Below are 25700 nucleotides of genomic sequence, written 5' to 3'. Positions count from 1 at the left end.
CCCACCTCTACTTTAACTTTTTTTTTTTTTTTTTTTTTTGGTCAAAACTGCCAAAATGATGGGGAAAAAGAAGTAAACATGACCTGAAATTTATTACTTTCTTTGGAGTGAGAAAAAAAAAAGAAAAAAAAAAAAGAAAAACATACATTTTCAAAATAAAGAAAACGTCTCCAATGCAGTTTCCAGTATCTACTATAAGACATACATACCTGATGTGTCCAAAATCGTCGTCTGTCCTCCAATTTCCTCTGCAGATTCTTCTGACTCTTCATTGACTGTTAAGGAATAGAAATGAAAATAGGAAACTGAGACAACTGCAAGTGAAAAAAATGCTAATATAGAACAACGTCAAATTAATCCCTATTTCTGCTCATTGAACTTTGAGGCTGAACTCCTTGAGAACTGATTTATCTAAGTTGTCCATTTAGGTCACCAAGGTCATTGAATCTCTGCTGTCAGAGGAAGAAATCTCCTATAGCCAAAAAACAGCAGTGACCCCCAATAATTTCACTAAAATTCAGTGATTATTTCACTCATTTAACTATTTTTACCATTGCTACTTTCATCTTCAGAAGCCTTTTTCTCATTTGTAGATTAAATTTATTCATAGTCAGTTCATATTCATTTATTCTCATACCAATGTTTTCCTTTAGCTTAAAATGGCTTTTCTTCCCTGATCTTTATTCCCTGGATGTATTTATAGAGAATAGCAACATTCCCTCTCTGTTCTCATTTTGAAAGGCTTGAAAAGGCAAGTTTTCTTCTAATGTCTCTTGAGCAATATACTCATTATTTAGCTATTCATCTAGTAACTCTTTTTTGCACCTCTTTCAGGTTGATTTAATCTTCCTTGACTACAGATTTACAGAGTTTTCAGTGTTGTAGAACACTGCTATAGAGTCGGCATGATTGGAAAGTTTCCCACATCCATCATATATTTAATTGTGAGAAATGAATATCTATTTTACTCTTTAGTCAACGCCATCCTGTATCTTAAATAGCTCTATTTCTTTACTGTTTATCCTGCTTTATTCCTAGATAGTAATCATCTGATTTCTCAGTTTCTGTTTTGCTAAGCTGAACAGCTTATGTTCTCTTCCTTTTCTTTCACAACTGGATACTCATTTTCTTAATCGTTTTAACACTCATTCTCTACGTTTACTCCAATCTGAAATCATTTTTCTCACAAATTTGGAACTCACTGACAGCATTCCGAACACCTTCCCACAACATTGCTATTAATTCCCATATCCGTCTGATTTATCCAAGGAGAACTCATTTTTAATGATGGCATCATACCAGTGGCTCAGCCACTGACAAATTTTGGGACTAATAGATATATATCATTTTCTTTCTCTTTTAGTTCTGGATAGTGAGATCTCAGGGAACACAATAAATTCTTGTAATTTAACCTATATTGCATAATGGTAAAGAGTCGCTTATTTTGCCCCTTTCCTATTACTTTGAATCATCTGAAATCTAATTCTTCATGGATATTATTTTGAAGCTGATTAATATGGCTGTTACCTTTTGTGTTTATGTCATCAGCTCTTTTTCTGTTCCAGGACCAGAATCATTCACAAAAGCAATTTATTAAATCACTCTTAAGATTAATTTTTGAGGAAAAACACCAGTTTTACTGCACAATGATTCTTGTTCTAACACTACCCCTCCTGTTCATTGATTCATTCTGACCACTGAGCCACATTCTTAACAATTTTGTGTTTTTTACAGATCTACACAATACTGATCCACCTACATAAAACTAGTAATGAACACAGCATCATATCTGAAATAACTTACTGAAGTCTGGCTAGAGAAGAGCAGATGTGCTTTCTTTGTATAGAAAAAAAGGCCACAAAATAAATCAGATTAACCTAGCATTATGCACATTCAATAAACCCTTGTAGCATTCTGTACATCAGTCTCTTCAATGATTTTTTTGAATACTTAACAAACTTCCAAGGTCTTACCAAGGATTTCTTGCTTTTCAGTTCATTTCTTCTTTTACGTAAAAGCACTGAAATATCTTATTTCCAGCTTTATGCTGTCGCTACTTTGAAATGCACATTTAAAATCCTTCCTGAATGAATGAAGATTTAATTTGGCAATTCGCTCAGGGTTCTGAGCTGAAGAAGAGCTACCCCTATCATTTGAGAGCATTCAACACTTTGCGTTCAGCTTCCTCTCAAGTTCAGTTTGGAATTCCAAACTCTCGTTCCAACTACCTACCATCTCCTTTTCTTCACGTATATAATTGGTCTTGTTTAAGACTATCAGCTGTCCTGTTCCTTCTGGCATTTCGTATACACACTGGGAGATTTCCTATCTTTCAGCCACCCCTTTTTACTTTTGGCTAATTTTCTCCATTTACACTCTGATGGCAATTTTTAGGGATGTATTTTTCTTCAGATTGCAAGGGCTACTTGAGTCAACAATATTTTTAAACAAAATTTCTCCATGCCTTCTGGGATCTCAACAACAAACAAAGCCAAGGACCTCTGGACCTAGCAAGAACTAGCCATGCAGAGGCTTTCTGAAGAAAGGCTATAGAACAGAGAAGATGAATGTATGTACACGTGTGCAGGAGTAAAAGATACCCTAGTTTCTTGTATCTGCTCAAGGTAACTAGAGCAAAGCAGTGGAAGTTTTTCAGAGTTTTAAGCACTCTCCATGGATCACAAAAGCCTCCAATTTCATCAACACATTTCTTTCCATTGACAGTGTTGGACTGGTTTAGGAAATAGCTTTTGTTGTCAAGAACTAAATCCCTATCCTATAAAATCCTTTATTTTTATCTCTAAGTACAGTGGACATTATACAAAGAAAATAATCACAAGGACCTATCTGTCTTTGAAAGTTCCTTATCTGCATTGACTTTCAGTGGATAGAGTAATTTACTAGGTTCTCCAGCATTAGCAAAACATTACTGCATTTTCATCAGAATTGCATATACACAAACTCATTTGAGAATGATTTCTGGATAGGGATAAAAAATGACTTGTGCAGTACCACTGAACACATGTAAATGAAACTAATTATAAAGTACATCACTCCTCATGGACCAAGTAACATCTTGTGTGGCTCCATTGGCCCTCTTTGCTCATTTGTCGAAAATCTGCTAATGAAAGTATATTTTAATTTGTAAATCATTATCTGCACAGCTCATCCAGCACAGAATGAAGGGAGGTAGCAAACCAGCTCTGTGACATCCGGGACACTATAACTCTGAGTAAATCTGCTTACTATATTTTGCATTATTTTAGAAGAAGGAAATGCACCTGCAAGGCATTCAGACACTCCACTATCCATGTATCTTACTGCAGATGGCAAGCACAGAATCCTATCATGTCCTTGTTCAATGCCCGGTTTCTAGTATTTCACAAAAACCTCCCTACCCGTGCAATTCATTAACAGTATTTTTTTCTCATAGTCCTTTCAAAAGCCTTAATTTACAGTCTGTTTTGAGGAGGGGAAAGAAACCTAGTTCAAGATAACAAATGAAGAGTTTATCAGCTAGTGAATGTTTTAAACCACTGGTCCCCATTAGGTGGCACTGCCACTTCTACCACTATCAATAAATCTACATAGCACATGAAACTATGCAAGAAAAGAGACAGAGCTCATAAATATTTGCATGTAATTCTGGTTGTGCTAGTCTGTAGGACAGAGACCAGGATGTGAATCTCAGCATCTACATCTGTGATATCCACATCATCTTTCCTATAAAGTTTGGGCCTCAATCTTCCAAGACAACTCATGTTTTCTCTATTTAAAGACTTGGGATGCTCAAAGGTTTTAGAAATGTCTGGGAACTTGTATTTGTTTTCTTCTCTATGAAACCTAGGTGAGACACTATAATACATTTTCAAAGTGTTGGGTTTTCAGAAGGCAAATTCAGAACATTATGGAAAATGGGTTCTCCTTATTACTTCTCATGCCGTACATCCAAAATTTCAGGCATAAAAAATTTTAGGCAACCAAAACCTAATGTCCCTTTTGAGATATTCCATCATGCAACTAGCAACCAGTGATTATCTCAGATAAGCAACCATTCTGCCTTCTTCATAAAAGAGCATCTGTGCTCAATTATGCCAAGATGAGATATAATTTTCCTTCTAATCAGTCACTGGACTAGGATTTCAGCAGGTATGAGAGCCATGAAAGCAACTTGCATGAATACGGTCCAAGTTACAGAATAGTGCAGTCAATAATTTTTATACTTGCTTAAGAACTCCTTTAAGGAGCTGATCTGCCACTCAGCAGAGCATTTAAATTACTTAAAATATATGCCCATGTACTTTGTTGAGTAAAGGCCATACTTCAACAAAAGGCCTTCCATAAGCACCACCACAGGAGAAAAAACATCAGTAGCCACATACACTCCTCACACCTTGCAGATACTGAGTTTTTTATCAACTGCACAGAAGCACACATAGAAAATACATACAGAAATACATATACAGAGTCTATACGTATACATATACATTAGTTTATATTTATCTTTTTCTAAGATAATCACAGGAAGCACCACAGAAATAGATACCTGATCCCACCCAAGTGAGAAGAAGCATGTGTACTTTCCACATGGCACATGGTGGACATGGCAGCCAAGATTTACTTTGTTAGCCATTTAATAATTCTGTGTCTCAGGAAATAAAAGCTACTTTGGGGTCAGAGAACAAATTAATCCTGCTTTCTACAAACTACCTTACTGCTCTCTCTCTCCTTTCCTACCCATGAGTTTCAGTAACTGTAAAACTATTTTTGCTTTCTGCTCTCGTTTTATTGTTAATGTGATTCTTCTTTAACGTCTACCAGGCTTTGCCTCTGTATTATTCCAAGAGCTAATGGGAATACGTTGTTTGGGCAAATCCACTGAACAGGACCCTGTGTAAAACAGTAGCATGTAGCAATTAATTGAACAACAGGATTAATCTCACTGTCAGACTATGCCACTACCTAATGACACACACCTGATGTCAGTGACAGTTGATGAGTTGTCAGCAATAAAGATATTTGGACTAGATAACATTACGTATATCCAAGTGATTATCTTATTTGCTCACATTGCCCAAGGCAATATAATTCATAAAAATTCAGCTACCTTCATGCTTGCTGATATCGTTTGAGCTGATGTAGACTGTCACTATTCAGCATAAGTGGAATAGAAAGATTTCTTCAAGGATTCATTGTATTCTCATTAAGTCAGGCTATGCTATTGCCTACTCACTCTACTGGAGAAAGGACTAGCATGACAGTAAATCTTTCAAAGGCAACTGGCAGTTTGGCATCAACTGTTCCCAACTTGGCCCAGAGAGGTTCTGCTGTGATTTTACACAAGAACGACAAAGCGTTAATGAATCTGTAGCACTGCCACAGCGTTATCAAGGGGAGACGTCCTCATGCAGGGGCTGGGACAAAATGAACAGCTTTTGTGAAGGATAAATGCAAACAAAGGAACAGAAAATACTGGCAGAGAAAAGCACCTAGTGACACAATACTGAGAAGTGAAATATGGAATAAGGTGCTTCTTCCACCCACATGCTAGATAGAAGTAAGAAGCACTACCAAAGAAAAAGAAAAAAGTAAATACTCATAACAAATTGCTCTGACATTCTGATACCTTGGCTGAAAGCTAAAATAGCTTGTAGACAGTAAGTCATAGCTCCAAGGAAGGGAATTTCTTGCACTTGTCCTAGCTGTGTGCTAGCTGTAGTAAAGCATGAGTTAAATCCAGAATTGAAATGTCTTGGCTTTCTTGCAGCTTCTGGCCACTCACAAATGTTGCCTTCTTCTTAGATTTCCTATTCAGCTGTGACCTCTGATTTCCTGTGTATCTAGGAAAATGCTATTCGGGAAAACATTTGAGGAAATGGACAGTGCAAGAGCTGTCCATTAGAATTCCACTGAATTCCACTGAATTCCACTGAATATTGGTTTGACCATGGATAGAAAGTTATGTTTCTCATTCTCAAGCTATATGCTGTAAGGTGGGCATGTCCAACCTGTGGCCTGGCATGGCTTGCAATGCAGCTGCCCACTTCCCCATGCCACCCATGCCATCACAGTGGTGGCTCTTCACAGAGTGGCCCCTGGCATGCACCCATTGCTCAGCAACAGCCAAACTGCCAATGCATTATCAACACCATGTCAACCGAAACTTTGAAGTTCTCTCTTGCCAGAGGAAAAAAAAATCTTTCACTACACAATCACGCCTTATTCACGTTATCACTTTTTGGCAGTACACACGTTTGTGAACAATTATCAAGGATGAAGTACAGGAAGAGTAAAATTTCATCAAAAATCTCTGATGAATGTTGAGATCTCACTGCCATCAAACAAGGCTGATGTGTTAGTTTCACAAAACCAAGCTAAAATATCTCACTAATTTTGTTTTTGTTTCTCTCTTACTTTTAAGGTTTTTATGACAAATAATAAAATTAAAATGTTTTGTTACTTATATAGTAATGATATTGCATACTTTACAAGAGATGCTCTGAAAGTAATGTCTTCTATTTTCCTATGTTGACCCACAATATCAGAGGTGGATGTTGGTGGTACGGCAGCAGAGGCTGAATGTTCCCACCAATATTCCATTACATTCTGTTGATATGTGATAGATGGCAGCAGAGAAGCAGGTTGACATGAAAGCAAAAAATGTGGAACCGGATTCTTCCACGTGGAAAAAAATGGCACGTACTGACATTCATTGACACCTGCTGAACACTTACAGAGGCCAAACAGTGGGTGATGTGTTTCAGCAGTGGCAACAGCAGGTCACTTCCACTGGTCCAGATGTTTACATGTTCAGCATACAGACTCTTGTTCATCGCTGGCAAAAATCCAGAGAGCTAACAGTGGTGACTACATTGAAAAATAGTGTTTTGTAGCTGAGAAGCTTACCCTATCAACTAATTCGTAATTTCGTAGCTTACCCTATCAACTAATTATATTGTGCTCTTTGTATCTGCTGCCGTTTCCATAGAAATAAAAATGAGGCATTACTTCAAGAGCAACTTAATATATTTGCAGCCCAAGATGATTCCTTTTCATTCAGTGCAGCCTAGGCAAGCCAAAAGTTTGGACACCCATGCTGTCATGCATACCTGGAGTGCACATGGAAAACTAACTTTGTAACAAATCAGAGAAATTATGTTGGTTGTTTTCGCCCCATTTTATTTTTCCAATTTATTTTATCCAGTGCATTTTTACAGCCATGACTATCCTGTCCTTGACATCATTGTTGCCTGCAGCCAGGACCCTTTAGTTCTAACAAATATCCTATTTCATGCAACAAACACCTAAAGCTTATTACACATCACTGGCTGCATAAAATTACAAGCTGTCAGTATGTGTTAGATGAATCCATCTGGAGAAGAGAAAATAACCACAAATGAAACTGGATTTAACATTCCATCTCAACTCTGTTTTAAGGTTAAAAGAAAGAAGAAAGAAAAAGTTCACTAACTTTCTCTTCTTGCAAATTAGGGAAGAGGACAAAGGGCTATAAGATAATGCAGACAGCTTCCCAGCTGTTTGAGAATGATATTCCATAGAGGCTATTTGATTCGAGTTAGATCTTGCTTGCTCAAAGAGTGGTCCCTCCTCTATTATTTATCAGCATGTTTTGACCCTTGTCTTCTAGCATAAAAAAGAAGCAGAAACACTGAAACAAACTTGGTCTGTCTGGATACAAAGAGTAATAACGTTCCTAAGAAGAAAATCCTTCTCAGAAAGTTTACAGGGGAAAAAAAAAAAAATATATATATATATATATATATAATTATTTTTTTTCATATATATATGAAGGACAAATTGAGAAAAATACAGATGCTTAAAAAGAACTTTAGACCTTCTCTCACTGAGCTCAGTAGTTCCGACTTTAATGATTAATGAATGCTAATACCCCTTAATATTCCCTTGGAAGCATAAGTCGACAATAAAATTGTCTTAAATTATGTTTACACTCGTTTTGAAAGCCGTTTACTTGAGGAAAGAAACATGGAGGTTCTCTACAGTGATTAATAATTCATCTATGTCTGAATGTTTACTACTGGGAAGAGGAATGGAACATTTCCATTAGAATTTCTGAGAATCTGAGTTAAACCATCAAGCCTGTGACGTTCACTCTGCAGTCATAATCACAAGACTACCTAAGTGCTGATGCCTGAGCAAAAGGATTCAACTTTGTTGCATTTGGATGTAGAAACGTGCTACTCATTTTTCCTTCAAACGGAGATGGAGGAATTGCTTTTTGACTCAGAGATTCTTGGAGCAGGAGCAGATCTGAAGTGTAAAAATGTAGTTCTAATCTTGTAAGCAGAGATCACTTTTCTATACTGTAATCCTTTTATTCTCATTCACACTTTGCCTGCTCCATCCCTCTTTTCTACTCCACTAATATCCTCTTACACAACATATAAGGACACAGTCATACTAGGATCCCAGAAAATATCATCCTTAATATCTATGCAATACAAATAGCTCAAAGTAAAGATAATTTGAAAATAAAATAAAAAAGGAGGTACACAATTCATCTGTGCTGAATATGTGAAGCTGGTATATGTACAAGTCATGCCAAAGTCATCTGAAGACAAGAGCCTTGGGTCAGTGCTGATGTGGGTAACAAACAGGAGAATAAACATGAAACTGAGAGGAGAAAGGCATCGACAGCCCCTCTGGCAGGAGAGTAAAATAATTACTACTGAGAAAGCTCTTTGAAAGTATGAATATCTTAACTACTTTGCATACAGAAAAGGAACAAAAAAAACTGGAGAAACTTTCCAACAATTGCTGCAGAAGTGTTCTTTTTTTTTCTTCTTCAATTAAACATTACTGTATCCAACTGAGAGACAATATGGGATGACAGGAAGGGATTATCCATTATCCAGGCAAATGTATGAAAACAGGAGGGGGAGGAGTAGGAGGAATGCGTGGGTGCGATTGCAAGCAAGAGAGTTTGTGCACATAGCATTTTATGGCTCTGAGAGACACCCTAGTGCAGTGATTAGCCCCTAGACAAAAAGTTAAGAGGTTTAAAGTAAATCTCTGTCTCTGTCATTGACCTCCAGGTGCTCCAGGGTCCCACATGGCAAGAGCCTCTACCCAGAGCAGCTCTGACTCCAGCTAGGGGAAGCTGAAAAATCCTTTTCCCATGAAATTCAGAAAAGGAGAATGCATTCAAAAAAGCCTTTGTATGTGTGTGTGTATCACAGGAAGATAATGGATAGAATAGGATAGGAAAATAAAACAAGGTCTGTTAGTAACTACTTTTGTAGGGGATGCATCACCTCCACTTGGATTACAGTAACTAGTTCCTTACCCTGCAAGCGGAAAGGGGCGAATAACTGTCACAGAGAGCCATACAGAAATGCTTATTTCCTGGAGACATGCCTTCAGTTTCACATAAAAATTTGTAATAGTTTTGCAGAATTGGAGCCATAATATTTCACGTAGCGCTGCTACCAGAGCTGAAGAAAAGGCACAAATGGCAGACATGACTGCATCATATTCATAGAAACATAGAATGACCATAGACACAGCCCAGGAAAACACACTTAAGTCCACACAACTAACCCTAGAAAGCCATTACATATTAGATAAATATAACTTGTGTATTTCTAATGAATATATGCTACCTAATCTGACAAGGTCATGAAGACAGGCTGATGGAGCTGGGGCTTATTCAGCCTGGAGAAAAGGCTGCGGGGTACCTCATTGCAGCCTTTCAGTACCTAAAGGGAGCCTACAAAGAGGAGGGGAATCAACTTTTTGAAAGAGTTGATAACTGCAGGATGAGGGGAAATGGTTTTAAGTTGAGGAAGGGGAGATTTAGGTTGGATGTCAGGGGGAAGTTCTTTACAGAGAGTGCGAGGTGCTGGAACAGGCTGCCCAGATTGGTTGTGGATGCCCCATCCCTGGAGGTGTTCAAGGCCAGATTGGATGGGGCCCTGAGCAGTCTGGTCTAGTATAAAATGGGGAGGTTGGTGGCCCTGCATGTGGCAGGGGGGTTGGAGATTCATGATCCTCAAGGTCCCTTCCAACCCTGGCCATTCTGTGATCCTGTGATTGTGTGAAAAGACAAACATATCTCACCACGTGATTTAGGAGTAAGTCCCTTTCAGCAACCTGAAGCATCAGCAAAATACACTGTTAATACTGTTTCAATTTATTTGCAAAAGGAAATTTGGTATGGGAGCAGTCTGCCAAAAACGCAATGCAGTGAAGAACAGAGCTGGCCAAGGGCAGAATGTTGCTTGTTAGCACAGGAGCACATGGGGGCATAGTGAACTGTGCTCACTACACCATTTACGGTCAGTTTCTCTATACATACTTTTAACAACACTCCCAGGAAGTGTCTGTTTTTTCCTCCTGCAGTTGAAGACACTATGAGCTTTGTATCATAATATGAGCAAGTGGGACCTCCACCAGGTGTTTGTAGTACAAGAAATCTATTCTACTGAGTACTGTACAAATGCAGTTTAAATGAAATACTAAGCTTTTAACTAGCTGACTCTTATGCTCCCTTCTAGATCTTAATAGCCAGAAAGGGCCCATAAACACTGGGGAAGGTAAACAAACGTGCAAGCAAATTGAAATTCATAGCCACATGAACATAAATTCAAAAACAGAGGTCAAAGTACAGCAGCTCTCTGCTATAATCTACAGACGCCGTGTATGCCTCAATAAAAAGACTACATACTGATTATAATGGTGAGAGGATCTAAAAATCAAGCTCTTTTTCTTCATTTCAAGGCTGTGATTCTGAACTGCATAGAAATCACAGTGACAAGGAAAAAATGAAAAAAAGTGCCAGAGAACCAGAGAGGAATATTTCAAACACAGCAGAGTCTGGGAAGAAGATGTCTGATTGATTTCCTGTATAAATAATTTTCTAGATTCCTTTTTTTTTTTCACCTCATTAAAAAAGACAAATTTCTACCTCTAGTCCAACACCAGCCTACTCAGAGGCTAAATTACATATAGGTTCTACATGTTATGCTGACTGACATAAGCATCTTTCACTGCTACGGTGTTGTAGGACAGCAGGTGAGATTCCTAAAATTCACAGCCTTAGATTTATTCCATGTCACTGAAAAACTCCCAGGATGCTACTAGTGTCATGCTAGTCTAAATTTGGCATATATTATGTCATTATGAAAGCCATGTTATTAACTCATTGAAAATGTCTTTTCTGACTTATCTGAGTTTTGGTTCAAGCAACAGTGAGTTTATAGTCTAGATAACTCCCTGTGCTCCATTAAGATATACACACATAAATGTCAACTCCAACAGTTCGCAATTGAAGTTACTAAACAAAAATGTCCAAAAATGTATCTTAAAAGCAACTTCATAGTAAATTCATAATATCCAGAAGACAGAATAAAGTATCACACTTCCTTGCTGTAGAAAGTATAGTCTAATTCTGCAAATGGAAAAGTACTAGAGAGAATGTTGATCACAACAAAAGAATTGGAAAATGATAACTGTTTTGCATCAATTATGTTTCAATTAAAGTCACCTCTCAGGTATGTTTAGGTAATCTTGGTCCTGATAATCTCTTAGTTTATAATCTCAGTATTCAGTATAGGCAACACATTTAGAATGACAGAGGTCATTAGAGAGAGACTGAGACTTGTTTTGGGTCAAGAAATTATAATTCATAAGGAAAGACAGAGAAAAGATTGTCTAGACAATAGTGAGGGGTGAGAAATACAAGAAGGGGCTCCAAAGAGAAAGCACATTAGATTTATTTAAGGCCAAAAGTATTGGGTTTAAAATATGCTAAGGGTGAATCAACAAGATATTAAGAAAAGTCTTCTAACGGTAGAGCTCAAGAGCTCATGAGTCACTGAAGTGGGTATGAAATGTACTTTGGGAGACAATTTAAGAACAAGAAGGAAAATCTTGTCTAAGAAATGGCATAATTACTGTTAATGCCACTGGGGCAAGAACACAGATATTTGTCCCCTCAGTATTCCTTTCAGCTCTTTCTACTGTGATTTTAAATTCAACCTTTTCTGTTTTATCAGTATGGGTTTTTTTCTGTTGTTGTTAAAAAATCTGTTCAATTTACTTCCCTTTGACCATTTTTTTGACAAAGAAGAAAATGAAAAGCAGTTTGCCTGTTCAAAGATGAATTATTTGTATCATCATAAATCTACAGTTCCATTGGGTCAAATTTAGAAACAAATTCCTAGTTTAGGAAAAAAAAAAAACCTGAATACTGTCTTCGCATTCCAACTCTTTTTTATTATGGGAATCAATCTTTTTAAATATACCATTCTAAACAGCCACATAATGGATGAAGCAATAAGCTAGAATAATCATTCAAATAAGATGCCATACCCAAAACACAATGCCAGAAATTTCTCAGAATGGAAATTACCATTCTGAAAGCATTTCTTTTCAAATGAAGGCTTACACTGGTGGCTCTTTTTAAGGAACAAATTAATACTTACTATATATTTGCACACTTTTCCACTTTTCTACCACTTAAATTTCAGTGCAGAGAGATAATTTCAGGTTTATCTTCCATACGGACACGAGGATCTTTACGTATCTGCTTCCTATGCTCAATTTTCTCCTGCTAACTGCTACTTGGCCCAAACCTGAGTGTAGGTAATAGTTTTGAATAGATTTCTATAAATGGTTGCCCAGGATTTTTGTATATTTGTTAGTTTCGTCCCTTACGTACAATTTGCTTTCATTAGTCAAGACCAGTTGAAATGGCAGTATGCAGACTACATATTCTCTTAACTTTTCTGTCATTCATGCAGTAAAATACTTGAGTTAGTATTTCTTACTGGGAGACTGGCATTTCAGGTTAAGTCCAAAAGAACTGCCAGTAATTGAGTATAAAAAATACTGTAGTAATACATTATGTAATCAAATAATATGGTCCTAAAAAGTACACTGTGAACCATCTATGGGCTACAGATTCACATTAAATTATGAAAAGTTATAAATTACAAACATTGGAAAGAAAAGGAACATTATTTCATGAATGATGTATTAACCCAGACAGTAGCAAAATTCATAAAGCATAGTTGGGCAAGTACCACTTCTCATTTTCACAGATTTCTTGGTATCCAGCACATTCGGAACCTGGACTGAAAATTTAGCCACAGAGCATTGAATGGATCAAGTAACATTATTGTTTCCACAAACAGAGAAGAAAAAGGAGGGGAAAGAATATGGAAAAACTCTTAAAAAAAAAAAATAATCAAATAACAGGATTCCTTAACTGCAATTCAATAAAAGTAATTTCGCAGCTAAGACAAAGTAATGACCACATTGCTGAGATTTGTGATACACAGCAGGATCTGGGCCCAAGGGCAGTGCATACTTATTACTGGCAGTGTCTATGCTTCTTCAATATACATAAAATATAATAAGCTGACACAGTCAGTAGACAAGTCTGCACATTTTGTTGTTACAATAAATCTAATTTCAAGAATGGCTCAGAGTCAGAAGTAAATAAAAAGGAAATAAATAAAACAAGAAAATCAGTGGTGCAGCTAACCTTTCAAGAAAAAGAGGGAAAAGCCAGCGTGGCTGTCAATGAAACCAGCTGAATTTTTTCAATATCATCATCTCTGAAGACAGTTCCACCTGGCAGAACTCAAGTGTTGAAAAACATCAACATCAGGAAATAAACAAGGAAGTGAGAGATTAAAATGTTTTTGATCAGCAGCAGCCACAAACAGCATAATTGGAATGTTACAGTTTTCTACGAAGCTCATCAGAATATGGGCTAGCAACTCCTGCGAATAGTATCTTGAGAACAGACTCCTCAGCTTTCTGTATGATAGGTGCAAGGTACTGTTAACAACACTGATACTATAGAGCTTCCTGAAATTAGTTCCTTTAGCCATCCCCACATAATCAGAATTTAAGACCAAGCTATTTCTGATAAAGATTAACAGACAGTGGATCACGTGTTTCCATGAATTGGAATCAAAAAGCATGTTGCTTTTCATGAGCCTTTTTTCAGCTTGGAAACAAAGGCATGGGTTAAGAAATTTGTTTTTCCAAAGCACCTGAAAGCATTTCACAGTGCCCATATATGTTTAATCTGAGCAAGAATATCATGGTTGTTGTTGTTTTTTTTTTTTTCCTTTTCTTTTTTTTTTTCCAGATCTTGATGCTTTGAGAGGAAGGGCTAATCACCTGACCATCCTGAAAAACTGATGGCTCATCAGCCTTTCCCTGAGATTACTGGGCAAAGGAACAGTATGGAATGATCATTTATGAAAAGAATTCTAATACTCAGAGAAAACAATTGGTTCCTAAAGCTGAATAATAAGGATAAAAATGAGTAGGAACTACTTAGAGGTCTATAAAGCATCTGAACTGATATCATGGAACAGAATCATAGCAAGCCTTGAGTTGGAAGAGGTCATAAATATCGTCTGGTTACAATCCCACTGCCATGGGCAGGGACATCTCCTCCTTACTTGTTCACCAGCATTTCAGGAATGGGACACCCACAACTTCTCTGGGCAACCTGTTCCTGCACCTCATCCCCCTCATAGTGAAAAATTTCTTCCAATATTTATAAAGTAACATTTTGTTTAATAAACTAAGCTAATAATGGTAATACTGATGGGCAGCTTACTAAGTAGAATTTTGGAAGTTCCCAAAATGTAGATGATTCTATAGAGGCATCCTTTCCTGCTTTACCTTTTTTTTTTTTTTTTTTTTTTTCCTTCCCCTTCTTACACAATTTAACACTATTTAACTTATGGTTTGAATCAATTAATAACTAAGTGTTTTTTTTTCAGATGAAACAAATGTTAAAGACTAGAAAATAAAAAAAGATAACAGTGCAATTCAGAATAAATACCTGATAAAATGCAGTGGATAACACGTCAAGGAGCAATTTATTTTCCCCTGCGGCGACAGATGTATTGTTCCATAAAGAAATGACTGAAGATTTCACAGAAATCTCTGATTTCACACATCTCTGTGAAGATGTCACAGAGCACAGTTCATTAAGAGGAAATTTTAATATGGTGTCATATAAGCACATACACATAGCCAGTGTATTGTAGTTTCTGGCAAGATTTACTCATTTAGAAGTAAAGGAGATGAGCACATCTTTGTTTTCTCTAATCAGGAAGATAGCTTGAATTTCTTATTTCAGCTGTTCATTGGAGAGATTCCTTCTAAGCCAAAATACTAAACTGACCAAAATTACACTTGGTGTGAAATTATCATTTAACCATAAAGGACTGCAAGCAAAACTTAAATCAGAAACAAAGTACTGGAAAAAACAAACCAACAAAAAACAACCAACCAGCCAAAAAAGAAACAAACAAATTAAAAAAATCAGCCAAACACACATGAACACAGGTGAATGAAAAAAAGGTCTTCCAAAAACATCTAGACTTCTGCTAAGTGAAGTGCCAAAAAGTGAATGACTGATTCGATGAAGAGTTTGCTATTGACCTTCGTGACAACAAAACTTGACTTCCCTGCTATTCAACTTAACTAAATTTTAGGAAAGTACTCTACTGGGAAAAATATTCAGAGGCTACAAAAAGAGATTGATTTCTTTCAATTCATTCAATCTGACTTGGGAAAGACAAATGGCAAAGGTGTTGAATGGACAAATGTAAAAGGAGCACACAGACTAATGCAGACTTACAATTCCTCCCCACACCAGGATATGCTTTTTAGGTTTATTACTAGCCAAGATGAAGGATATAAGTTGAAATTCAGAAATTACCCACCTATCAGTCATTCCATTTCAGGACTTCAACAGAAAGTCACAGCAGGCAGAAGAAAATTACCTGAGGCCTTTTCAAAGCCTAAGTCTAAGGCAGTCTTAATGCAGGTTTAAAAGTGCTTTGAAAATCCCCCCGATGCAGCAAACATGAATAGGCAGAATGTTTATAGACAGTGACTGCTGGCTGAGGGTAAGGCAAGCAATTGTTCCTCGCCTTGTACCTTGCCCTCCAAAACCTGTCATCTCACAGTACTAGAAAGCTCTGAGCTCCATTATGCTTACATTGCTTTATATTACTACATCCTACTGCTGTTTGAGGCGGTTTGTTATAGTTAAACTGCTGCCAGGCACGTCTAAAGGAATAAATGATACATTTTGATAAAAGCCTGTTTGGCTGAATTGAATGGCTCAAGGAACTAGTAATGAATTTATTTTTTCTCTTACAGGTCAGTGTTGCAAATCCAGTCAAAGTTGATAGCGCCTAGAAGTTACTGCCACCCAACAACAGAACCAAATCCATGTGGAAGTGACTGGCAGTTCTTAGCATCACAGAAACATAAAATCATTAAGATTGAAAAAGATCTCTAAGATTATCTAGTCCAGCTGTTCACTTACCACCAATGCTGTCCACTAAACTGTGTTCCTTAGTACCACATCTATACGTTTTTTAAACACTGCTAGGGATGGTGACTCCACCACATCCCTGGGCAGGACATTCCCATACCTGACCACTCTTTTAAAGAAGAAATTTTTCCTAATATCCAACCTGAACCTCCCCTGACACAACTTGAATCCATTCCTTCTCATCCTATTGATGGTTACACGAGAGAAGTGGTTGACTCCCACCTCGATACAACCTCCTTTCAGGGAATTATAGAGAATGATAAGGTCTCCCCTGAGCCTCCTCTTCTCCAGACTAAACAATTGCAGTTCCCCCCAGCCACCCCACATAAGACTTGTGCTCCAGACCTTTCACAGCTTTGTTGACCTTCTATGGACGTACCCCCAAGGACTCAGAGTCATTCTTGTAATGAACTGAAGACAGTTCTCAAGATGCAGCCTCACCAGAGCTGAGTGACAATGTCCTCCCTGCTCCTGTGGGCTGCACTATTTCTAATATGAATTCTTAGTATTCTTTAGTCCAGCTCCTAAAGACTTGACTGTAAAATTACTATGAGTCCTAACACAAATTGCCTCCAATGAAGCTTGAGTAGCACCAGCACCCAAAGATTCAGCGGACAAGTGGGGTGGAATGCTCCCTCTGATTTTTATGTGCCAGGGAGAATTGAGGCACATTTTTCTTATAAAAGGCTTTTTTTTTTTTTTTTTTTTTTTTTTTCCCTTCATAAAGAAGGTAGCTTTACTAAGACTGGAACTTTTTTTGAAGGAAAATAAAAAATTCAACATAAAAATTGATCTTTTTATGGGAAGCGTCAAGCTGAATTATTTTTCTTCTTCTTAAGCTGTTTTTCTGCTTTAGGTTTTTAGTTTAAAAAAAGGAAAAGAAATAACACTTTTCAATGAGTGTTGAAGATGACAGCTAGGGTGGGATTTGTTATACCATACTTAGACATCCATAATGTAGGTGTTAACCTCAGAGCTAGTCACCCCAGGATTCCTTTATAATCAATGGAGAGAAATAAGTCCATTTAAGGTGTGATTCATCTGATTTATTTAAAGTATCTACTTTAAGATGAATAATGATCTTAAAATCACTTTCTCCACTCCAATGACTACAATGTGAACCTAAAGAAACTACCCCAGATAAAGATCTACTGGAGACACTTACTAAATGATCAAGAGAATAATCTTCCAGTTTTCTAATTCTTTATTACATATCATTGTTTTTCAGCTTTTTAGTATTAGGAATCTGATATTTTCAGTTGAAATAAAGTCATACCTATATTTTGTTTCAGAATTTCATTTTGAAGAATAAACCTCATTTTCAACCCAGTTCAAAATTGTCCATGGAAAGGCCTATTCCCTAAAAGAAAAAAACAATCTCTCTTTGCCCAGCACTCTTAATTTCTGCAGTGAAAACCTCAGTGTATAAGATGGGCTGCTCTGGCTGTTATGAAAACACTATTCAATATTTTATCTTTAAAAACAAATATCTAGGGATGATTTTAAAATAGAATATGACTATTACAATATTTCTCTAGAAAAAAAGGAATCTTCCAGATTCCAGCAATTTGCAGACCAAAGAGTTAATGTGTCGTAAGTGCAGGCTTTTGCTTCCATTACATGCAACCAGTGACCTTTTGGAGCCAACTTGCCAGTAACCAGACGCATCTGATGAGAAAGGGTTTTGTGATCTAAAAATATGGTAAAAAACCACCCACTTCTACTTGTCCTGAGTCAATATCATCTTCTAGTTTAATTTTGTCATTGGTCACAGTAGTAAATGAAATGATGCTCGCTCCCCGTGCATCTTCATGATGCATCCCATGGACAATGATTCACTGTCCATTCAACAAGAACCACATTGATATGAAGCTGAAGACAAAAAGTAACATCTCAGTAAGTAAGAAAAATGAAAAGTTATTTTTTTCTGCAAATCCTGTGTCTAACAGTTCATAAAGTTACTTTCATTTCCAGCTACTGATATCAACAGAAAAGCTTTGAGGCAGTTCAATGAGATGGAGAATTCAGGCATTTTGCTCCATGCTAAAAGCTGCAGTGATTAAAAGGGAGGGAAGGAGACAGTTGAACAGCAGACAGAAGAGATGGGAACTGACTGGGGGAAGCATGCAGTAGAAGGAGACAGCACAAAGAAATGGCTCCTTTAAAGTAGAGTTGAAGAGAAGGAGTGGTGAATATCTGAAAAGAAAGCACAATAGATGTAGCAAAAGAAAAGAAGCTGTAGAGACATTAGTGTTTTGAATAAAATTTATAGCTCCAAAATAAGGATCAGTATTTCGTTATTGTTCTGATCACTGTTTCCTACATTTCCAAGCACACATCACACACAGTAGAGAAGATCCATTTTCTTGCTATTCCCTCAATATTTAATGCGTTCTCACTCAGCTCTACAGCTGTTTACAGCACTCCTTCCTCTCTCTTAGCATATCCTTCCACATATCCAAACCTTTTCATTGCAGATCTTCAGTTGCTTTGGACTCAGTCCAGGCTCAACCACCCATTTGGGAATATAGCTTAATTTGTTCAGCAGAGCCAGGTATATTGATAAGAACAAATTTACATTGATTGCCTCTGAGCTTAACACATAGACTTTCTCCACCCTTCTGCCTAACAGAGCTGTGAAAGAGATTTTTGACTTGCCAATAATCTCACAAACAAATTAGCTTGATTTTAATTCCATTACTCAGAGTAATCTCTCTTGGATTTCATAGCATTTACACAGGACATGGCTCATTCATTATAGATATGTGTACACTGTCTTGTTTTTTTTTTAAATTCAAGGAATGTGTTAGGTGGTTTGCGGTGACATTTTTCTTAATAATGTAGGCAGTATAGGAATGTTTTTCTTCAACCACTGTTCTCTCAGTGATTGCACATTTTTTAGTTAGAGAGCAAGAAATTCTCTCAGGTGGTTTGCAAATGCAAGAGAAAGTATCTGCTGGAAAGGTTAGATATAAAATTGAGCTGTGCCTTCATTTAGAATGGAATCCCAGACTGATAATGGGGTTTCATGCATTACATTTCAGCAATAACCTGTTGCCTTCCTCTCCCATCCCTTACTCCTTAATTCTTCAGGCAAACATCCCTGACACTCTCCTACCCCTATGTTTTCAATCTCCAAGAAAATAGTTTGGCCAGACAGTGTTTTGACTCTGAGCCACACTGTCATTTTGAGTTCTCTCACTCTTCCCCTTGTCCTGCAGATTCACTAGTCTCCCAATACAAGGGGGAGTGATACTAATATTTAAGTATAACAGCAGAATTTTTTGATGTTTTAGGTTATATGACTTTGCAATCACTTCCTTCTCTGAAAGCATATGATACTGGTGCTGATTGCCTTTCCAATCTCTTTCGTCATTCACATATCAGAATTTTTCAGCTCTACGTTGTCCATCCAGACACTGATCTTTACACTGCACAGAAAGGATGAGGGATGCTATGTCCCCTAGGAAATCCCCTAGGATCCATGCATTAGAAGTGAAACAAAAGCAGATCAGCACTCTGAACAGGAAGCTGCGATAGGTAACGTGGCAGCAGGGTAATTCTGGAACACAAATAACTTTTCCTATGAATTTATAAACCACCTATAAAGTGGTTAAAAAAAAAATAGCTCTAAGAGATTGGCAATAGCAGAGAGAGGTAAGCAATGATAGCATGATGATATGATAAAGTTCAAGTAATTACTAACTTAAGTGTCAAGATAAATTTTTCCAGTAGTACATTTACTCAAAAAAGCTATAAATAAGCTTTATCATTCCAGTACATAATCACGTAACTAATGAAAACATTTAAGATGCCTGTGCAGGGAAATGCATAGAGATGAGCATTGAGAATGTGCAGTTGATGTTGTGTACCTTGACTTCAGCAAGGTGTTTGACACCATCTCCCATAACATCCTTGCTATGGAACTACGAAAGTGCAATAGATGAGTGGATGATGAGGTTTCCTAACATCCAGCCTGAATCTCCCCTGGTGCAGTTTGAAGCCATTCCCTCTGGTCCTATCACCAATTACACGAGAGAAGAGGCTGACCCCCAGGTCATTACAACCTCCCTTCAGGTAGTTATAGAGAGCAATAAGGTTTCCCCTGAGCCTCCTCTTTTCCAGACTGAACAATCCCAGCTCCTTCAGCTGCTCCTCATGAGGCCTGTGCAACAGACACCAGCTTTGTTGCCCTTTTCTGAACCCATTCCAGGGCCTCAATGTCATTCTTGCAGTGAGGGGCCCAAAAGTGAACACAGCCACTTGAGGTGCAGCCTCACCAGAGCTGAGTGCAGGGGGACAATCACTTCCCTGCTCCTGATGGCAACACAGTTTGTGATGTAAGCCAGGGTGCCATCAACCTTCTTGGCAACCTGGGCACACTGCTGGCTCATGTTCAGCTCAGCATCAATCAATACCCCCAGGTCCATTTCCTCTACACAGTCTTCCAACCACTCTGCCCCAAGCCTGTAGCATTGCCTGGGGTTGTTGTGGCCAAAGTTGTGGCAGGACCAGGCATTTGGCCTTGTTGAACCTCATCCCATTGGCTTCAGCCCAGCTATTCAGATCCCTCTGTAGGGCCTCGCTACCCCCTGGCAGATCAACATTTCCAGCCAACTTGGTGTCATCTGCAAACTTACTGAAGGTGCACTCAATGCCCTCATCCAGGTCAATAAAGATATTGAAGAGGACAGGCCCCAGCATTGACCCCCAGCGAAACACCACTTGTGGGGAAACACCACTCACCCTACCTCTACCTCATTCCTCCATCTCTCTTTCATGCTTTATTTGAAAAAAATAAAACAACTGCAGAAGATGAACCTTGAGAATCATATACTTGCTACATTATACTAGTATAAACCATGCTTACCCTATCTATGGGCAATGTCCTACCAGGAGGCCTTAATGTTCCTGATTTCTTACCAGGTATCAGTTCATTTTAGCAATCCAGCTTGAGTGTTCTGTCTGCCTTAGCCACTTCTATCTCAGTAGCAAATTTATTCCCATGAGTAGCCTTGCAGAGTCAGTGCGGTGTTCTCCTATTTGTGAAATTGGGGCTTTTCAATCTGACCCGTAATTGCAAATGACTGTTGGAAACCTCAATCAGCACCAAACCCAACCCCACAGGTAAAAATCTGTTTTGAATTGAAATCTGATCAAATTCAGCTTAGGATTTGGAGAAACCTTTTTTCCATCCAGGTTCACTCAATTTGTTGTTATCCAGAGCAATTTCTTTAAAGAGACAGCTTAAGTGGAAACCATTTGAGTAAAATTAGATGTTTCCCATGCAGATGCTTATGCATGATCTAGCCAGGTGTAATCCTCCTGCAATCAGCAAGAAGAAGCCTTGCACATTTATTGAGGATTCCCTTCTGAGCTATTCATCTAAATTGGATCAGATTAACCACGCGCACAAAGCAACTAACTCACAAGTGGACATCTATCTTTCCAATATCTAAATATAGAGAAATACAGTTCATTTTCTCCAGAGAGTTGTTAGACTTACAGTAGCTCTTAATAACCTACTTTATTTTTACAAAATTACCTTAGCCATCCCTAGTAACAGGAGTCCCAAATAGAAGTCAGCACAAGTGATAGCACAGACTGCAACCAGAAGAGCCCCCAAAGCATTCATTCGTATGCTGCCTGTTGACATGCTCTGAAGCTGGCATTGCCTGATTTTTGCAGATATCATCACTCATCAGCTAGATCACAACTGCACAGATAATATGGTAGGTTTGTACTGCTATGCTTTCCCTGGGCACATATATCCCCTGTGTAGTACACAGGGGGAAAACAAGTATCTTTACCTTCAACAGTCTCAGATGTATCTCTGGTGTAGCGAGCAGTGACTCATTTTACAGGGGAATACAAAGAGCACAGTAAGCAGGAAATCTTGTGATCCCTCTCTCTGCAATTAGGTTTTAAAAAGCCACTGCTTCTGACTCTTTATTAGCCACCATGGATCCTGGCTACTTCCCAACATGATGAAACTTACCCTTGTCCCTGGGAAACTATCACAGTTCCAAACCTGCAATCTCAGCTTTTAGATAGAGAGGGACTAAGCAAAACAAAAATATCCTGCACAATTAATTAGGAGTTCAGAACACAATCTGCACACGAGAATCAAATAAAAGATCTGCTCATACATCACTTGAAGAAACCATTGATCACTCTGAACAGAAACAATTTCCCTCTCCTGGAATCAGAACTGCCCAGCCGTACGCCACATTGCCTATACTCAGCAGCAACCACTTCTCCTCCAGCTGTGGTGATAAAAGTATGTGTTCAGGATACTAAATGTCCCCGCTAAAGTAATGTATCTGATGGGTCCAAAAATTGGAACAGGATCTTATGAATGTTGCTCCCTATTCAGCTAAACTCATTCCTACAATCTCTTATTTTCTTTTTTTCTTTCTCCCAGTTTCTAAACACACTTTTTTTCTGTAAAGACACACAGATTTGCCTGAATGCAATTGTTCTATGCGAAACGTTCTATTACGAGAAACATTTTGAAACAAAAGAAAATGGAAACGTTCATATTGTCTGAATTGCAATTTCATTTCCAAAGGTCATTTATTCATTTACAAGTTCATTCTAACCACACAGCTAATTTCATTTTCATACTCATACCAAATCAAACTACTACCTAGAGTTAAATAAAATCACTTCATTGTGACTTTTGTTATGGGGAAAAACCCACCTTTTTCAGCTCATATTATTTCTGCTGTCTCTCTTCTGCTCAGCTTCACCATAAATAGGAGCCAAGTGCCTTCTCAGCCAATATACTGTTTCCTTTTCTTTACTCACATAACCCCATGTTTTTCCATTGCCTTTCAGTGATCATTACCACACACACAAAAAAAACCCAAAACCAACCAACCAAAAAAAAAAAAACAATAACCCAACTCTATGCATTTATGACAAATTGAACTTGAGATACACAAAGGTTCTACAACAGTGGCGCAGATGATGTGCCAGCAAGAGAAGCAGCACATCTCACTGGGGAGAGCGCAGAGTCTGAATACCTCAGTTCTGCCCCTAATCCTTGGTGCAATTTTAGGTATGGCACACATCACTTTCTGCATTAATGAGCTGAACTTGCTGGTATTTTATTTCCTTCTTCAAACACTTGGTTATTTTACAATTGAAAGAGCTAAACACAGCAGATTTAGGTAATGATAATATTTTTCTGCTATTGTTAACTTTTACCAACACAGTTTTTTCTTTAAGTAGGTAAAAACTACATGCAGATAGAATTGATTCTGAGCATTTCAGACAATCGGGATGATCAGCTCTTAAAAATGTCCTGATATAGTCTCAAAATAAAAATAATATCAACAGACAAGAAAGTTGGGTAATGGAAATAATGTAGTATGTGAAGTTCTAAGAACCCATAAAAATACTCAAGATCCCATGTTTCAAAGGCAGTCAGTAGCATCCTATAGATCAATATCATCACCAGTGCGTTTTTAATGCATTACTAAGCCAGCAAAAGAAGTAGACAGCAGGCTATTGAAAACTGATAGAAAGTTAAATTATTTCAGCTAATAACAGCCTGCAGAGGATTGTGAAATTCTCCAGCTATACTCAAAGTCACTGAAGATCAGGGCTTCATGATGGCAGATTAAATTAACTTGGATGAGAAAGAAGTAGAGTCACTGACATGGTATGAAAATCAAAGTCACTGACAGTCTGTAAACCCAGCAGCCAGCTACTCTAGGGGAGAAAGAAATGGAGGAGACAGCATATGCAGTTGAGGAGCTAGATGATGAGCATGGTTTAAGTTGCCAACATTGGAGATAGCGTGAGGCAGATGTCGTCTGCGAGCCTGAGAAGGAGCAGTGTGCTCAGCATATTAAACCACAGAGAGAGAACAGCCAAGAATTTTTCTGTCTGCTTTTGGTCTTTTTGTTTGTTTTGTGTTTTGTTTTGCTTCTTACAGTACAACACACAGCTCAAAAGCAGTTTAGAAAGTGTTCCTTTTGGAACAGAAATGATGCTTTACATGTAAAAGTGGTGGGATTAAGGATCTGGCTGGATACATCATGAAGAACATTTATGATAGAAGTGAGCTGCTTGAAATGTTTGTGGGGAGACATACAGGGTAGATTTAAAATTCTGAAGGTTTAATTTAAAAATAAATTACTCTCTTTATAATAAGAGCAGCCAAGAGGCCGAAAACAAAAAAGAAATGGAAAGAAAATGAACATGAGTACAAATTTAGCAGCATAGGAGAGAATTGTAGAAGTACTACTGAGGCAATTACTATGATTTTTTTAAAAATAAGTATCAGACAAGTTACTAACCAATACCTATGGTTGTAGCTAGGTAGTAATCAAATCCTGCATTTCATAATGCCATCTTAACCAACTCATTTCTCATCAAATTCAGAGGGCAAAATATAATTTTATTCCCTTACACAGGCACTGTAAGCTCTGTTCTCCACAAGTTTGACCAATCTGCTTGAAAAAATGCTTCCAAAAAATTCCTCTGCTATCCCTACCTGTGCCTGCGAAAGCCTACAGATCTCACATCTATGAATGGTTTCTGATATCCAGTCCACATGTTTCTTTCCAGAGTAGCTGCTTATCATGCTCCATTCAACTCCTTAGTTTCTTTCTACTAGAGAGCTTAGTTCTCCTTTGACTCAGTTAGAGTGTTGACTCACTCTATATTTCCTCAATGAAATTAATGGTGCTTATCACAGAAAGTTACTCTTGAACGCAAATGAGTGGCAAGCGCGAATATGAAAAAAAACAACAACAACTTTGTGTTAGAATGACTAAAAAAAAATGCCTTGATATATAAACAAACTAAGATCTGTCACCATGTCAGGAGAATTAGGAGAATTTGCCTGTTTCTTTATCTTTTGCATAGCTATGGTTATCCCATTCCAGTACTTGTGTGGGAAGGAGGTATTTGTGTAAAATAAAATCAGCATCAGGCTCCAAAATTCCTCTTCTGGGGATCACATACACTTAATAGACAAACCAGCAGTGTAAGAAAGTTCAGGCTTTTTTTTTTTTTTTTTTTTTTTTTTTCCCTGAATGGAGTAGCCTGCTGAATAATGTCCTTATATTAAGCATTTAACCATTCATTTCCTGCCCTAATATAAAACATATTTAGATACATGCTGGCAGAATAAGCTCCTTGAATCATGTAAGGAAAAGCTGCAATGACATTCTCCATTATGCTTCACAATAGGTGCTTCTCTTGTCTCGTTTGGCTTTCTTTAATTCCTCAAATCAGAAAGAGAAGAAAAAAAGATGAATTTCTTTTTTTCTTTTCTTTTTCACCCCTCAGGTTGACTGAGCTTCTGAGAATGTCAGGTCTGGTC

The 25700-nt window shown here is 37.7% G+C and overlaps 1 long non-coding RNA gene across 2 annotated transcripts in view; it reads right to left on the bottom strand.

The window, feature by feature from the left end:
* LOC125689164 (uncharacterized) overlaps positions 1 to 25700 on the bottom strand; it is a 335705-nt gene that overhangs the window by 62825 nt on the left and 247180 nt on the right. For both annotated transcript variants that reach the window (XR_007375090.1, XR_007375089.1), the window contains exon 8: positions 210 to 275. This is a non-coding gene — a long non-coding RNA (uncharacterized LOC125689164). The remainder of the gene's footprint in view (positions 1 to 209; positions 276 to 25700) is intronic.

The sequence above is a fragment of the Lagopus muta genome, chromosome 2, assembly GCF_023343835.1.
Source record: "Lagopus muta isolate bLagMut1 chromosome 2, bLagMut1 primary, whole genome shotgun sequence".
In the NCBI taxonomy this organism is placed as follows: domain Eukaryota; kingdom Metazoa; phylum Chordata; class Aves; order Galliformes; family Phasianidae; genus Lagopus; species Lagopus muta.
The sequence above is the reverse complement of the archived record's forward strand: the minus strand, read 5'-3'. Positions and strand labels throughout refer to the sequence as shown.